This window comes from Capsicum annuum, chromosome 8, assembly GCF_002878395.1.
Source record: "Capsicum annuum cultivar UCD-10X-F1 chromosome 8, UCD10Xv1.1, whole genome shotgun sequence".
NCBI lineage: Eukaryota > Viridiplantae > Streptophyta > Magnoliopsida > Solanales > Solanaceae > Capsicum > Capsicum annuum.
Window position 1 is genome coordinate 77,967,822 of NC_061118.1, and position 14,165 is coordinate 77,981,986.

Sequence of the window (14,165 nt, forward strand, 5' to 3'; positions counted from 1 at the left end):
ATTTCACACCCTTTTTCTATTTCTACCTTGGCGGGTGATTTTGTAGTTGTTAAAAGAGTTTATAGGGGTTTTGTGTATCTGTGGGTGGTTAGGAGACTCTGATGGATCTGTTAAAATTAGACATGGTTGATTTTGATGTCATACTGGGGATGGATAGGTTGCACTCCTGCTATGCTTCTCTAGACTATCGGACCCGTAAGGTTGTCTTTAAATTCCCTAATGTGATGGTTATTAAATGGTAAGGTGGTCCCCTATATCCTAAGAGAAAGTTCATATCATATCTTAGAGCTTGGAGATTAATCTTCAAGGGGTGTCTCTATTCTCTAGCCCGAGTTAAGGATTATAACTCGGAGAACCGGGTCCTTTCTTGCATTCTGTCCCGAAGGTAAATGAATTTACTAAAGTCTTTCATGATGATCTTCCTTGTGTTCCTCTCAATAAGGAGATTTATTTTAGGATAGATCTTGTTCTGAACACTTATCCTATTTCTATTCCCCCATATTGGATAGCTCTAGCTGAGTTGAAAGAGATTAAGGAACAACTAAAGAATCTTTAGACAAGTGTTTCATCTGTCCTAGTATGTCTCCATGGGTGCACTAATTTTATTCGTGCATAAAAACGATGGTTCCTTTCAGATGTTTATTTATTATCGACAGTTGAATAAGGTAACTGTAAAGAATAAGTACCCTCTTACGAGGATAGGTGATTTATTTGATCAGCTTCAGAGTGCTAAGTTTTTATCCAAGATTGATCTTTTATTCGGTTATAATCGGTTAAATACTATAGAAATGGATATCCCTAAGACTGTCTTTCATACTCAGCATGGGAATTTTAAGTTCCTAGTTATGTCTTTTGGGTTGACTAATACCCCGACAGCATTCATGGATTTGATGAATAGGATTTTTCATCGGTTTCTAGATTTGTTTGTGATTATCTTCATAGATGATATTCTAATGTACTCTAGGAGCAAGGTGGATCATGCCAACACCTCTATAAAGTGTTGCAAACCCTGAAAGAGCAGTAGTTGTATGGCAAAATTTCAAAATGCTAGTTCCGATTGAGCACTGTCACTTTTCTAGGTCATGTTATTTCTAGTGAAGGGATCATGGTGGATTCGCATAAAGTTCTAGTCGTTAAGAGGTAGCCTAAACCCATAACTCCAACTAATATTTTGAGCTTCTTGGATTTAGTTGGTTACTACAGGAGGTTTGTGGAATTTTTTCTATTATAGCTACCTTGTTGACTGAGTTGAGTCAAAAAAAGGTGAAGTTCTTGTGGTCTGATGCTTGTAAGGGTAGTTTTGAGAAGTTGAAGGATAAGCTGACTTCGGCTCCGATCTTGACTTTGCTTGAAGGCGTTGACGGTTTTGTAAGCTATTGTGATGCATCTTGTATAGGACTTAGGTGCATCTTGATACAACATGAAAAGGTTATAGTTTATTCCTCTAGATAGTTGAAGAGGTATGAGAATAATTATTTGACCCATGACTTAGAATTATTTGCTATGATATTCGCATTGAAAATTAGGCGTCACTATCTATATGGCATACATTGGATATCTTTTCTAATCATAAGTTGCAATATGTGCTTACATAGAAAGAGCTTAACCTCAGATAAAGGAGATGGCTTGAGCTGTTCAAGGATTACGACATGAGTCTTTACTACCATCCAGGTAAAGCTAATGTGGTTGTTGATGCTCTTAGCAGATTATCCATAGAATGTTTAGCTCATGTGGATGAAGGAAAGTGGGAGTTGGTAAAAGATATTCACCATTTAGCTAACCTTGGAGTTTGTCTCCTAGACTCTAAAGATGGTATTGTGATTGTGCAGGAGGTGGCATAGATGTTTCTTAGTGCTAAAGTAAAGAAGAAGCAAGTGTTAGATCCTGTCCTAATGAGGATCAAAGGTGATATTTGTGGGCAGAAGGTGATGGCCTTCGAGATTAATGGTAAAGGTACCTTACAGTACCAAGAGAGGCTATGTGTTCCCAATATAGATGGTTTACTAGAGAGGATCTTGTATGAGGCGCATGATTCACGCTGTGCTATTCATCCTGGTTCGACAAAAATTATCATGACCTTAAGAAGATGTATTGGTGGAGTAATATGAAATAGGATATAGGTAGTTTTGTGTCTAAGTACATAGTGTGGCAATAAGTGAAGACTGAGCACATATAGCCCGAGGGATTGTATCAAGAGATTGAGTTACTTGTGAGAAGTGGGAAGTGATTAACAAGGATTTTATTACTAGTCTTTCTCGATCTCAGAATTAGTTCAATTCGATTTGGGTCATCATGGATAGGATGACGAATTCTGCTTATTTTTTGCCAATGCAGACAATTTTTTTGGCAGAGAATTATGCGAGGTTGTACCTCCATGAGATTGTGAAGCTGCATGGGCAACCTATTTCTATCATCTCATATCGTGGCATACAATTTTCATCTCACTTTTAGAAGTCATTTTAGAAAGGTTTGAGGATCAAAGTGAGTCTTAGTACAACTTTCCACCCACAGTTATATGGGCAAGCAGAAAGGACTATCTAAGATATTAGAGGATATGCTTTGGACTTGTGTCATTAACTATAGAGGTAGTTGGGTTGAGCATTTGTCTCTTATAAAGGTTGCCTATAATAATAGCTACCACTCTAGCATTGGGATGGCTTTATTTGAGTAATTGTATGGTAAGAGGTATAGGTCTCCTATTAGGTGGTTTGAGGTTGGTGAGGCTGAGATATTTAACCCAGATTTAGTTCTTCAATCCATGGAGAAGGTGAATGTGATTTGAGATAGGCTTAAAATCGGCCAGAGTTACCAAAAGTACTATATGGATGTGAGCCATAGAAAGTTAGAGTTTAAGGTTGGGGATAGGGTGTTCTTGAATGTGTCTCCCATGAAGAGAGTAATATGGTTTTGGAAGAAAGAGAGCATAATCCCCAGTATGTTGGTCCATACTTGCCTTTAAGAAGAGTCGGAAATATTACGTGTGAGTTGGAGTTGTCTTCTAGTTAGAGCTCCATTTACCCGGTATTCCATGTTTCTATGTTGAGAAAGTGTATGGGTGGTTCATCGCAGATTATGCCTATTAAGGATATTGGTATTTTAAATTCTCAATCCTATAAGGAGGTCTTTGTTGAAATCTTTGATTGGTAGGTTCGTCGTTGCGTACCAAAGACGTGGCTCTGAAAAAGGTTCTACGGAGGAACCATAATCAAAGAGGCTACTTGGGAAGATGAAGAGGACATGAAGTCCAACTATCCATTCATATTTTCTACTCTAAAATTTTGTGCATAAGGTATGTGTTATTCTTAACATCTTTGTTTTCTAACTTAGTTAAAGGTAAGAGTGGATTGTGAGTTCCTTTATAATCTGTTTTCTGTCTTAAAGGTAAGCGTATGGGCGTTTGGGGGTTTAATTATGCTACTGATTTCCTTGTCTCATCGTTCAAGGATGAATGATCAAAGCGAAGGAGAATTAAAACACCCTAGGTTTTGGCCCTTGGAAAAGTTCTGTCCTTTGAGCTTATTGTCCTTGTAACGACTCACCATACAAGTTGTATTGTATGGGTACAAGTCAGGGGATCCTAGTCGTTAGGATACCAGTAAAGGATGGTTGGGTTTCTTTTGTGGTTACAGTTTGGTGGTAAGGTTTCTTTTGTGGTTACAGTTGTTGGTAAGGGTCGTTAAGGGTGGGGATGGTTTGTTTGGTCAGTCCATTAATAAAATCAGTAACTTAGTGACTTGACTTGGCTCTGAGTACTAGTGGCTCACTAAAAGCCGTAAGGATGTTATGAGTCATTGGGAGAAGTTGTACCTTCTTTAGTTTCAATCCCTTTGGATTCTGTCTTGGGTACAATAGGAACATATGAGTCGTATGGCCTGGTCACGAGTGGGGGTTAGGGATTTATATGGTGGACTGCGTATGGGTGTCTAACTCACTGTCTTAGTGACGTTTCCATGGTATGAGTCATATGTTGTGGTCATGAGTTAAGGGGTTGACTCGTAATCACCTACAGTGAATTTATAGTTTTAAGTTGGGGGCATTCTGTACATTTCCCCTTTGTATCTCCCTTTGATACCAAGACATAAAATATTTTTGGAGGCTTCATTAACCTATTATTCTCAATCAAACACTCTTAAAATCTCTCTTAAACTCTCTTTCAAGCAAAAAGTTAAGGTTTCTTCAAGATAATCAATTAAGGTTTTCAAGGGTGGTTTCGCTTTGTCTTCCTTAGTGTCCAATGCATGTTACTCCTCCATCATTGTTATTTTGCGAACATCATATGTTTTAATGTATATTTTTATGATATTGTTATGGTTTGAAATAACGGTTGGGGGTTTTGGATGTTCATGGTTGAAAAATGGTTGTCATGGTTTAATTATTCTTTCTTTCATGCTTTTAGTATGATTTTTACATTGTGGGATGCATGTTAATGGTAAATGGATTTCGGGGTACTATGGATTTCCCAAATTACTTGGTTATGGTTTTGAAACATATGTTCCCTCAACATATTTGTTAAAATGCCAATGAGAATGATTTTGTCACATAATGTGGCTATTCTTGAAATCTTTGCATTGCATAAAAGGTATTGGAACTTAAATTAGTGTGGTTGGCTTTAAATTGTTTGGATAGGCCTTGGTGGCAATAGTTTTGGTTTAATTGGAAACTTTGGAGTGAACTTGGTTTAATGGTTTTGGTATGGCATAAAAGGATACACTTGCAAGCTCTAATTTTAGTATGACGATGCCAACGGTTAACGCCTAAACAAAAGACTCCTTGGTAAATGGTTAGGAATGTTTAAATGGTTTAATTATGTGCTTAAAGAGGGTCGAGTATCAAAGTCGTGGAAGGTGGGGGTCCTGGGGGGACCGATACTGGAAACTCATATTTGTCGATGTGAGGTGGTCTTTGTGACCATGTGCATGATGTCACACTTCACATTTTAGGAGATATACTAGTCATATTAGGTTCTTTTCTTTAATCGTGCGGCTGACATGCACTGGGGCCCTTTTAGTAGGGGGAGCTAAACCCATATAGCCCTTGGGTAGATTTAGGACAGTTAATCTACTCAGTCCAAATTAAGATTTTAAATCCATGCTAAACTCGATTCCCTTTCCCGGTACGATCCATATATATATATATATATGGATATATATATATATATGGATATGCATTATTGCATATGGTTATTTGATTTGGTTTTGAATAATGACATTATTTAATCTTTATCCTTGAGTACATGATACCGTGCATTCTGTTAATTATTTTTAGGCATTGTATACCCACGTGATACATGAACTGGCCATACTACCATTCCTACTACTCACTGACTTGGATTTGGGGACAGCTTTGATACAGATTGAATGCTGAGATTCTATATTTCGGGATGCTCCATTTCATGCTACGGGCTTTTTTTCATTATTTGTGTTTCTTTGGCTTGGTTTTGGCTATGGTCGAAGGCATGTTCGACCGGATGTTATGGATTCTTAATAGAGGCTTTTTCATACTACTATAGGCATGGGTAGTGTCGGTATTGGTGCCAACCTTGGTATTGGTATTGGAATTGGGGTTGGAACGAGTTGGATATTTGATTGAGGTTGTTGGATTATGATTATAGACTTTGTTTAATGTCCATAAAATACTATTGTTTCATCTTTTTATATGTTCGGAATTTATCCGACATTGGGTGTAGGGCATTTATGATTGGGTATTGGAGGTGGTCTCTTGTCCTGGTTGTACTTTAGATTCCCAACACGGCTAGGCCCTAGTTAGGGTCATGTCAGATATCTTTGATGATATACACCTATGGCAAGTAAGAAAAAAGATATGAATGGAGTGGTGAGACGGAACAATTCATTGGATTTTAACATTTCTTAGGGACCAGGTTCCTAATCAAGTCAGTACTATCTGCTATTCCAAAATAATAACTATTTTAAATATTTAATAACTGTGCCACATCACTCTCCCGCCTTTTTAAAATGCTGCCACTCGTACTTTGTACCTAACAGACGTGTCTATCTGACTAGACATGTCCCATCAGACGCTTTTCATTCTTTAATCTCAACTGTTCCCTTATGCCATATATAAGTTCAAAAATTCTGATAAATTTCTGTCTTACCTTGAAAACTCTCTAGCTCCAAAATCTTATTAGTTCCCTAACTGTTCAATGATCCTATTTTTCTTGTCTTTCTCAAACATTCCTACTTCAAAAGTGGCATTTGTCATCTGATTTGGACATTAATACAAATATAGGAGCTCTAAGACTCCCAGCCTCTAGCACTAAACCTCCCATATGGGAATCCCCCTCACCAAACCTCTCCTCTAAAAGAAAAATGACTCTCATAAAAGTACTGACCATGATAATATGGCACTTCCACCCACTCGTAATTTGTCAGGTAACCATAGATATAGTATGGAAAGCACTATAAGATGAGAACTGGAAGAGGATTAATATATTGCCAAAATAGAATCTGCAGCTAAAAGGAAAAAGGTCAAATAGTGGTATAGAGAGCTTATTCAAAGACAGTGAGGACAGTAAGGTAGAACGTATGTTTGGAAGGAATAAGTGACTATGAGGATGAGTCACTTGAGTTTGTCAATGATAAACACTCTATTGGTACTAAAGTGAATGAGAAAATAATAGGGGATTAATTTATGAAGAAAGGAATGGAGCTTCTAGTTATGAAACCCAAACCAGTATCTCCTTTCATCAGTAAAGGAAAAGATCAGACCAAATTGTGTCAAGGAATTAGGGTTTGGCTCATGCTTGTCTAGAGAGGCAAGTCTCGAGTTTCTATTAGACCTTGTTGTGGTTAATATGCTAGAAATGAGAGAGTTACTTTAGACGAAGAAATTTAAAAGTTGAGAACACTTATTTAATTTTGGTATGTCTCATGTGTATAAGAGGAAGTAAAGGTGTTTTATCATAACTTGGAAATCTCTATCAATGGCCTATATTTGATGTGTTAGGTAAATAGTACGAATATAGCATTGGAAGAAGAGGCACTCTCTATAATCCTTGGTATTCTAACTATGGGAATCAAGTCCATAAAGTCAGAAAAAAAATCTGCTGAGGTTTTGAAAATTTTTTGTGCTAAAGATCTCAACAATAGGACTCTCAGGGAGAATTTCTTTTATTGCTTGAACTTGTGAAAGGAGAACTCCTCCCTAGGTTTTATAAGGAGATCATACCTACAGGTGTTGATTTATTTCTGGTAGAAATATTGCTTAAGAATAAGAAGGTTAGCCAACCAGCCATTGTTATTGAACATATGACCTTTGTTATCAATGTCAAAGCTAGAAAGAATGGGCTACCCTATGGTTTATTGATGAACAGTGTGTTAGCATACTTCAACATTGAATGTGGACAAGTGAAAGTTGGCCCAGCAAAGAAAATAATTGGTCTTTCAGATCTTGAGGAGAATAAATATATGGTTGACATCATGGGTAAATAGAAATGACTGATAGAGGATATCGAAACTCTAATTGCTCTAGTTCCTCTACGTAATGCTGAGATAGATGTGTTGAAGGCTGCCCTAGTGAGACGAAATTGAAGAAGAAACAATCTCAGGAAATGAAATATATGCTGCAAATGCTACCCTGAAAAAAGGAGTAGAGAAGTCAAGAACTATGAATATTTGCCTAAAGCTCCTCTCTGAATCACGTCCTACCTGGTTCCCTCTTCCTTCTTCCTAGTTATCCCCACTAGTCCTCTCAACTATTTTTTTTCTTAAAAGGGTCTTGTTATTCTTTTATTCTTATTCCTATCTTTGGATGGAACTGGTCTTGTGAAACTCTGTTCTTTTCTTTCTCTATTTTGGTTTTGATGAATAATTGGCACAGTTGTTTAAACATTATTTATGATTATAATTTTTGTAATTGGTTTTGGTTCTACCTTATGCATGAATGAATGAAATCTCCTTTTATTGCTAAACTTCTCCTACTTATATCTAATCCTCTCTTGCTCATGGAAGTGTTGCCTCAATGGCTATTAATTAACATATATGACTTATCTATGCCTGGTTTACTGCCTAACCTTTTTTTATGATGTCAAAAAGGGGAAAATGTGTAAGCCTGTGTAAATGCCTGTATGTGTAGATATATGTGCTAATGTGTGGGTTGAGGTGTAGAATGTATGTTGATGCATGGGTTGGGGTGTTGATACAACTTGGCTAAATTGATGATAGTTGTGGAGTTGTATTGATGATGATAGAGTTTCTCTCATTCAGGGGTAACTTGATGCTTATTGATAGGGGGAATAAGGTCGAGGATGCATGTGTTCTTATAGGCATCAGTAATGGGGGAATTTGGTTGGGAAAATTTATTCGGCATGTGGTCTTGTGTCTTATGTTGGGTTACTGAGGTTTAGGTTGTGCAGTGTAGAAGTTGATGAAGATGTTGAGTATGCTGATCTAATTGCATGGGTTTGTTATTATCAAAATGAAGGAAATTGTTAAGTCTTTTTTTTAATGACAAATTCATAGTTTGGGACCTATTCCTTAAGGTGTTTGGGTTGACAAAAACTTCTATGTATTAGGGAACAAGTTGGGTCACCTGTCGCTATCACAATTAGCAGTCAGCTTACACATAATACACAAGTTGGTGGAAAGCTGTTGCCACCTTTTTTCCTCAACCAATGAGATTACTCCTAAGTTATCTTGTGTCATAATATATATTGTTCATCTTCCTCAACAAGAAAACAACCATTTCCATATACTCACAATTAAATATGTTTCTGAAGTATTGCATCAAAGGCTAGAACTGTAACAAGGAATCTATTGTTCATCGAGTTGTATCTTTAGTTCCTTGTTATAATTGAGTCATTGTATTTTGTACATAAACGACTGCCTACAGTAAATTATAATTGTAGTAGGTGTTGTGGTGTGACCATCTTTTGTAATCATTTTGAGTTAGGCGATTGTCGAAGCTAGAGTTAGCTTGAGGTGTCCAGTTAGAGTTAACTAGTGGTGGAAGCAGTAGAGTTACTGCTTGATTTCCATGTAATAAAGTTATGCTAGGAGACAAAGGATTAGAAGGCCAATCCTTAGAGTCTGTATTCAATAAGTTGCTTGAATATAGTAGAGCTGATAAATCCAGGAGGTAGGTTGTGGCTTATCTCCCTTGGTCAAGGAGTTTCCACATAAAAAATCTTGTGTCCTTTATTTTACTAAATTCTTGTACTTCTTATTTCACTTATCTCTTAGTCCTTGCTGCGTGAGTGCATCTAGGAACAGTTCCTTAAGTTGAGAAGCAACCCACCCCATCCTTTCAATTAGGCTAACTTACTTTAGCTTCAATGGATGATTCCCCCCACTTTCCTCTTTTCAAGCCCCTTAAAATAGTGGAAAACTGATGCAAAAATGAATGGAAAATTCGTGTTAAGAAGGTTCTTTAACAATCCCCAAGTGTTGCTTAAGCGTCCTAATAATCGCATAAGCGATCACCACTTAAGGGATCAAATGATCGCTTAAAGGATCTACCAAAAATATTCGACCTTCTTTTACGCAGTCGAGTACCACTTAAACAAATTCTGCTTAAGTGGCAAGGCCATCGCTTAATCGGCTGGGCGGGTCCAAGGGAGATTACTAAAGTGATACCCTAGTCGTTTAAGTGTCCATTGCTTAAACAACGAAAGGTCCACTTAAGATATTGCACCAGATGGCTCCACGCAAAAGATTTTGCCAAGTCCAATGGACTCTGATTGGATGTTCGAGATTTGTTCGAAACGCCGTGCATACAAATGAACTACGCTACCATAACAAATTTGATATTTCAAACTTAATAGAGCCATCAAAACTTTCATTCATGATCGTTTTGACTAAATATGAGGCCCATGCTTATAGTTTTATTTCTATATAATCCACCCTATAGCCCAAAACGAGTCTGGAAGTCTTGGGACCTAAACCAAGGGTCCTTGATGAGTGGTGAATGTACCACAGATTTACATCTAAAATTCATGCACACTAGTTTGTTAGTTGAATGCCCTAATTTCCATATTTTCCAGGCATACAGGTGATATATAAATATGTGGATTTGAGATAAACAAAAACTAAAAAGAGAAGAAAAGTGCATAACTGGAAAACCCTGTACAGGATAAGGCTCAGTTATCGTGACCGCGGTCTGAGGCCACAATCCCTGCCAGTTAACTTTGGTCATCCTCAGCGGTCGCGAGGATCTAACGGTGTTCATGATAGTCACAATTTTGGACTTTTTGCAACGATCACAGCTTGACGGGTTTATGCCCGGGGAAATTCTATCATTGTACACAGCCGGCAACCTTTTCCCATTTGGTATTCTACACTTGAATAATTGGACTTTGAATTTGTAGTTGGAGACTTTATAAACACTACCAAATTGGGGAAATTTATTGTTGTTAATTTTTTCCATTAGTTTTGGTTGCAATAAAATTGGATATTGGATTACTCTTAATGGAAAGTTTTAATGGAAGCATTGAGTATCCAATTTGGATATTCCTCTTTCCTAACTTCATGAGTAGCTAAGTAATTTATATTGGGATTATATTAAACTAGGGTGCAAATATGTATGGGTTGTGATTTATTAGTGTAGATTCTTAGTCATTGATTGTGGGTTTCACTATTGCTTGTTTGATGTAGTTGGGATTAATGGGTGAAAAACCCAAATTCCCAAAATGGGTTTGTGGGTGAAAACTCCAAATTCTCAAAAGCTCACATCATCCTTGAAAGAGGGATGTGAGTAAGCTTTCGGATCCTATATCATCCTTGTAGTTGGTTCTCTTTTCACTATCTTAGAGATAAGGGAGGATTAAGGACAAGCTATATTCTTGGGTATCCTTCTTGAAATAGGGATGCCCAATTGAGGTACTAGGTGGTTATGCTTTCCATATCCATAAGGTATCCGATAGGATCGATGGATGATAATCCTGAGGGTGGATTCAAAGATTAGACTCAAGAAATCTAAACCTAGTCTATCCACGTAGTTGATGACTAAAATTTGCATTCAATTATCATTACCCACACATTATTTTTCCCTAAGAAGACATAATCCCAAGACCTATCCTATATAGAAATCTCAACCAAAAAAGTCGCTCTAAGTTGGTAGTTTGATTTGATTTTGATCAAAGAACTTCCGAAACCATTTCCCACTATTTTAATTCATGCATTTTACTTTGATTGCACTATATGCATACACTTAGTCGCTACCAACACCATTAGTCCTTGAGGACTAGACTCACTCCTCTAAGATTAAACCTTAACGTAAGTTGAGCTTTAATTAAAATGATCATCCTATATCCAAATGCAATGGTATAGGTGAGCGTTAATCAGTCCTCCTAGCCTAAAATCCTATTTAGGAACTGATGGCATTGTCAAATTCTCGTCTGAGGTCATTTACTAGGAGTTTTGGTCTGAGACCAATTCCTTAACAATGAAAGCTCCAAAATAGGAAAATGAGCCTAAAACCTAAATGAACTATCTAATAATCGAACCGACAGTTTTGGAAAATCATAAATGACCTATAGTAGCTAAGGAAGGCTAAAAATTATAGAAATGCACATAAATAGAGGAAATAACCTAGAGGATCGTTACAATTTCCACTACTAAAAGAACTTTCTTCCATGAAAGTCAATGGATAGGAAGAGAACGAAAACTTGAAGGTCCGAGGTACGGGGCCTGCATGCTCTAAGCAAGACTATCTAGATAACCTCCAAGAACAATAATGCTTCTAAAGGATTTTACCATGGGGATCCTTTTTCAACCAAACTCCCTAATCCCAAATAACCCAAACTCAACCTCAACAACCAACTGGCACCCAAACGAGCCGAGGATGGCTGGTACACGTAAACCCAAGCCATAACATATTGATATCACACCAACACCAGTACAACTAACCAAAAACTCATCCAAGCCAAAGGCAATCCAAGGCGTGAACCATGCAACCAACTCAAATATCTAAATATAACCTTTTTTGTATTTCCAAACCTGCTATCCATACAAAACCAAGTAGAAGGTCATTTGAGTCATGTCCGCACAATCCCATCATACTAAACTTGAAGAACTAAAGTTGGTCCACCAAAGTCCATAATGGCGAGCACAAGGATAAACCCATATGGTGCTATCTGGGCACACAAATGGTGATGAACAATGTCTGAAACCTTCTGCCAATGCTACAACTAGTCTAGATGACCCTAAAAACTGATAGTCAGGAGTCCAAAGCACAAACACTCACCATTGAACAATCCACTCCAGGATGTCCCACCAACTGAGGATGAAACCATGTTGAGACCAACTTGAGCACACTACTCCTACTACGTAGAAAATCCAAAATTCTAATAAAAAATAAAAATTGATAACGCTCAACTTACATGTCAATTTAGTGCAAAGCCGTCGTCGTCAATATATTTACCCAACTTTAGAGTCAGGGTTGAATCTACAGGGAATAATGTAAGTGGCGATTAAACTAGTTTGAAACTAAAGCTACAAGTTAGATTTAAACAACTGGCATGAAAAGATAAAATGGGGGTTTTTCAATGATCTAACAAATGTTAAAGTTGTAGCTTGCTTCAGAACTATAGACAAAATTTTGATAGTTCAAATCAATGATAAAGAATAAACTAGGGTTGTGATCACTATGATTACTAATCCCCATTAAATAATAACTGTAGCATTGGGTTCTCATGACTTGCAGGAAACACCAGATTATTAGTTTTGACAGTCCATCTAAGTGCTTCTCAACCTACCTAGATGTAAGAAGTCATTCTATTCATACTTATTTTATCTCAAGTTGATCAATCTTGTTACAACATTAATGATTAGATAAGAACTTAACTTTCCCAAATCCTCGTTGATAATTCGCTTCTTACTAGGGTTGATTTCTTATCTCAAGCAAATCAATAGTAAGCAAGGCCTATTGTTTGCAACTAATAGAAAATAATTAATACAAAAGAATTATCAAGATATTTCCACAATCACTCAAACCCTATCCAACTAGTACATCCGTGGAGGTATAATCATAGATCCGACAACCCTAGTTGTGGGTTTTAGTTCCACTTGAGAAAGAAAGAGATAGCAATAATTATATTCACCATTCAAAGTAATTAAATTTACAAAAGATAAAGTATGAAGTTGATTCTCTTCCAAGTTCAAAAAGAATATCCCACAACTAAATCAAAGAATTGAAAATTGAATTCTAAGTTAAGAGCTCCAAAAGAGAGGTGAACTCCCTTTAGAAAACCCTAAACTATGCTTTAAATAGTTCACCCTAATTATGGAAACAAAATCACAGAGTTCAGCAATTTCTCGGATTAGATGACGACATTCGTCACACCTTATCAGGAGTTTGATGACTTATCACAAATGTCGTCAGCTCCTTCTTCAGTTTTAGCACTTCCTGCTTAAGCCTGGTGATGAAACCTGACGACTTATCAGCTCTTTGATGACTTATCACAGATGTCGTTAATTATTCACTTCAGCTCTCATGTTCTGCCTTAGGCTAACGACAAACCTGACGGCTTATCACATTTATGACGGCCTATCACCAAATGTCATCGCAACTTCAGCTGAGTTCATTCTCTGTTTAAGGCTAACGGCGACTCTGATAGCTTATCACAAGGCTGACGACTTGTCAGGAATGTCGTTATCCACACTTCTCTTCTATTTGCTTCAAATTTCAACTCTTTTGCTTTCGTCCTTGTTGGCTCTCTTGCATCTTGGCTTCTACTACAAAATCAAAGATAAAACAATCAAAAACGACAAAAGTTGCTTAAGACTTTGCAATTATTCTCAAATAGAAATCTCAAATGTGTTAGCGTCTGCGTACACATTAAAAATTAGGTTCAAGAGCAAAAGAAACCACTATCAAGAGACAACAAGATATCACCCAAGTATCTACCAACCATAGACCATATGAACTGAAGAAAATCAAATAGGTAGATAAGGGGTAGACTTATCCAGTGAAGGTTACACCCAAGCTCTACATCTCCTAGCTGAAATATCAACACCAAGGCTAAATTGCTTGATCTCATCTATCCAAACTAATCTAATAGAATGGTAAGCATCCATACTCCAAATTTGTTATAACATTCAATCCATTATTTAAATACGTCAAAAACTGAAGCCAACAAGTCTAAACCCAAGGTAGACACCCAACACACCCTCACTATCTAAGTTCAGGCATATCCTTACTAGATCCTACAA